This window comes from Salvelinus sp. IW2-2015, linkage group LG10, assembly GCF_002910315.2.
Source record: "Salvelinus sp. IW2-2015 linkage group LG10, ASM291031v2, whole genome shotgun sequence".
NCBI classification, from domain to species: domain Eukaryota; kingdom Metazoa; phylum Chordata; class Actinopteri; order Salmoniformes; family Salmonidae; genus Salvelinus; species Salvelinus sp. IW2-2015.
Window position 1 is genome coordinate 3,395,954 of NC_036850.1, and position 4,565 is coordinate 3,400,518.

The window sequence follows — 4,565 nt, forward strand, 5'->3', positions numbered from 1 at the left end:
TAATCGAACTAAAGGACCATTTGTGATGTTTATGGGACATATTGGAGTGCCAACAAAAGAATCTCGTCAAAGGTAATGCATGTTTTATATTTTATTTCTGCGTTTTGAGTAGCGCCGGCATGGTTGAAATTGTCAAAAAAGAGAGTGTAGCCATTGCACTATCATCAGATAATAGCATCTTATGCTTTCGCCGAAAAGCCTTTTTGAAATCTGACATGTTGGCTGGATTCACAACGAGTGTAGCTTTAATTTGGTATCTTATGTGTAATTTAATAAAGTTTGATTTTATAGATTTTTTTTTAAATCTGGCGCTCTACATTTTAACAGGCTGTTGGGACGCAAGCGTCCCGCGATCCCAGAGAGGTTAACCGTTTTTCAGCCTTGGGTGAGTTTTGACTCGTTCTATTGTCCAGCCTATAGATAGCCAGAGCAAATTTACGAAAGCACCCGGATGTCCATTGAGAAAGCACAACAACTATACCATTCAGCTAAGCTAAGAATGATGAAAATAATCAAGTCAATAAACGTTGGGTAGTTAGAAAGCCTATAGTTAATATACTGGCAAGTTTTATGTATAACTACTAACGTTAGGTAGCTAGCTAACAAACCGGTACTTATGAAATGATATGCTTTGTGGTTCGTAACGACAGGGTAGCTAACAAATTGTCAAACGACATAACGTGTAAGGTAACTTATTTGAAAATTATTACTTTAATACGTTGAGTAGCAAGCTACCCCTTGGTCGTTAGAGCAAATCTGGTCTGTGATAGGAGGGGGGGGGTTTCACACCTAGCTCGGTCATTAGACTATTCTTTAGTAAAGGTTGAATAGTCTATTGTTCAGCTATTAGCCCTCCTCCCCAACTTGCAACAAATTGCTATTCCCATCTCATTCCTTTCCCTCTTCCACGCATCATCAATATGCTCCTGAGTGGCTTGCTTGCGGGCGTGCTGGCAGGAAGTGGCAGCATCTTTGGTTGTGCGTCAAGAATTCTGCATACAGTAGCACGTTTGTATGAAGGTGTGGTTATTCACAGACCAATTGTTATATGCTATGGAGGTACATTTGTGTCTTTTTGTCGAGAGCAACACCTTTTTAATTTTCAATCAAAAATAATTGTTCTGAAAGCAACATTTTTCTGACACAAAGGAAGTGAAAGCGGACACCTATGAAGATGGCATCTCAGGTAAGCAGCACTGGGCTGTATTGACTTTTCCTACAAATGACATCTGCTGCTTTAGATTGAACAGATATCTCAGTTATTGTTTTCTTTTCTTTCAGAGAGCGAGCTGACCAAGGTGTCGAAAATGTACAATTGAAGTCGGAAGTTTACATACACCTTAGCCAACTAAATTTAAACTCAGTTTTTCACAATTCCTGACATTTAATCCAAGTAAAAATTCCCTGTTTTAGTTAGAATCACCACTTTATTTTAAGAATGTGAAATGTCAGAATAATAGCAGAGTGATTTATTTCAGCTTTCATCTTTCATCACATTCCCAGTGGGTCAGAAGTTTACATACACTTAATTAGTATTTGGTAGCATTGCCTTTAAATTGCTTAACTTGGGTCAAATGTTTTGGGTAGCCTTCCACAAGCTTCCCACAAGAAGTTGGAAGAATTTTGGCCAATTCCTCCTGAAAGAGCTSGTGTAACTGAGTCAGGTTTGTAGTCCTCCTTGCTCACACATGCTTTTTCAGTTCTGCAAATTTTCTATGTGATTGAGGTCAGGGCTTTGGGATGGCCACTTCAATACCTTTACTTTTTTGTCCTTAAGCCATTTTGCCACAACTTTGGAAGTATGCTTGGGGTCATTGTCCTTTTGAAAACCCACCTGTGACCAGGCTTTAACTTCCTGACTGATATCTTGAGATGTTGCTTCAATATATCCAAATAATTTTCCTCTCTCATGATGACATCTATTTTGTGAACTGCACCAGGTCCTCCTGCAGCAAAGTACCCCCACAACATGATGCTGCCACCCCCGTGCTTCATGGCTGGGATGGTGTTCTTCAGCTTGCAAGCTTCCCCCTTTCTCCTCCAAACATATTGATGGTCGTTATGGAGAAGAAGTTCTATTTTTGTTTCATCAGACCGGAGGACATTTCTCCAAAAAGTACGATCTTTGTCCCCATGTGCAGTTACAAACCATAGTCTGGCTTTTTTATGGTGGTTTTGTAGCAGTGGATTCTTCCTTGCTGAGCGGCCTTTCAGGTTATGTCGATATAGGACTCGTTTTATTGTGGATATAGATACTTTTGTACCTATTTTCTCCAGCATCTTCACAAGGTCCTTTGCTGTTGTTCTGGGATTGATTTGCACTTTTCACACAAAAGTATGTTCATCTCCAGGAGACAGAACCCGTCTCCTTCCTGAGCGGTATGACGGCTGCGTGGTCCCATGGTGTTTACACTTGCATACCATTGTTTGTACAGATGAACGTGGTACCTTCAGGCGTTTGGAAATTGCTCCCAAGAATGAACCAGACTTGTGGAGGTCTCCAATTTTTTTTCTAAGGTCTTTGTTGATTTCTTTTGATTTTCCCATGATGTCAAGCAAAGAGCCACTGAGTTTGAAGKTAGGCCTTGAAATACATATAATACGATAAACCTCTAATTGACTAAAATGATGTCAATTAGCCTACCAGAAGCTTCTAAAGCCATGACATAATTTTCTGGATATTTCCAAGCTGTTTAAAGGCACAGTCAACTTAGTGTATGTAAACTTCTGACCCACTGGGAATTGTGATACAGTGAATTATAAGTKAAATAATCTCTCCGTAAACAACTTTTGGAAAAATGTACTTGTGTCATGCACAAAGTAGATGTCCTAACCAACTTGCCAAAACCGTAGTTTGTTAACAAGAAAAATGTGGAGTGGTTGAAAAATTTGATTTAATGACTCCAACCTAAGTGTATGTAAACTTACGAATTCAACTGTATTACCTCGACACCGGTGTCCCCGCACATTTACTCTGTACCAGTACCCCCTCTATTGTTATTTGCTGCTCTTTAATTATTTCTTATCTCTTACTTTTGATCTGTTATTTTCTTAAACTGCATTGTTGGTTAAGGGCTTGTAAGTAAGCATTTCACTGTAGGGTCTACTTATGTAGCCAAATTGTATTTATGATCGTACCCTATCCATTTATGTTTTTTTGTATGCTATTTTAATATATGAGAATCAACCAATGATATCAGGCCACACCCGGCCATGATAAGAGACACCTGTGTGTGTCTTTTGACACTATATTAATGAGTCACCCCACATTGTTTGTCATTATACCCTGATGAAGACAGCTTGGCTGTCGAAACATTGGACATTACATTGTTGCATCTGAGCTCCTAGAGTGTGCGGCTCTCTTTTATTTTTGTAAGTATTCGGCACATGTGACAAAGAACATTTGATTTGAATAAAATTAGATTTTGAAATTAAGATATAGCATCTGTACTCTGCATTGCGGCTGATCTTTTGCTGCTCCCAATCTGTCATCCATGTAATGCGTTGGGATGGGTATTGTGGCAGCAAATACATATCTGTGAAAATTGACGAATAAAGATCTATCCTATTTAACCCTAGGTCTAAGGAATTGACATTTGAAGAAATACGACACAAACATGCTGAATCTCCATTGACAGTGCTTTTTAAACCAATAATGGACTTAATCTGTTTCTGGGAAAMCAGCCCACCAAACAAGTCAAAGGGAGAAGTATTTTACATCAAATCAAAATCACATTTATTTATATAGCTCTTCTTACATCAGCTGATATCTCAAAGTGCTGTACAGAAACCCAGCCTAAAACCCCAAACAGCAAGCAATGCAGGTGTAGAAGCACGGTGGCTAGGAAAAACTCCCTAGAATGGCCAGAACCTAGGAAGAAACCTAGAGAGGAACCAGGCTATGAGGGGTGGCCAGTCCTATTCTGGCTGTGCCGGGTGGAGATTATAACAGAACATGGCCAAGATGTTCAAATGTTCATAAGTGACCAGCATGGTTAAATAATAATAATCACAGTAGTTGTCGAGGATGCAACAGGTCAGCACCTCAGGAGTAAATGTCAGTTGGCTTTTCATAGCCGATCATACGTACATATAATAGTTAAGAGATTTTCAGGCCATTACAGTGAATTGCAAGATTATGCAATAAGTAAAATACAAACATTTAACGGAAGGCACACTTTGATCTGATATTGACGATTGTAGAATTTCTGATTCCTATGTCACCAGAACAAATGCGGCTTTGGGTAATCAGTTAATTTTCCAAAGCATTTAGAGAAGTCGAACATCATTCCTTTTTAGCCACCGACAATTCCTCTGCTCTTACTGACCTTCCTATGGTTATGTTCAGGTTAGTCAGCATTCCTTTGGAAGTTCAAGTACTTCAGTAAGTTATGTAACAGTTCTACACTAAAGTTCCACACTCTGGCAGTTTAAAAATGCAACTGGCAACTTTTTTGTTTATTTTACTGTATTATTTCAAACATTGTTCCATTTTAGCCACCATCAATTATGCTCCTACTGAAGTTTCCACGGTTATGTTTGGTTTCGTCAGCATTCGTTTTGAA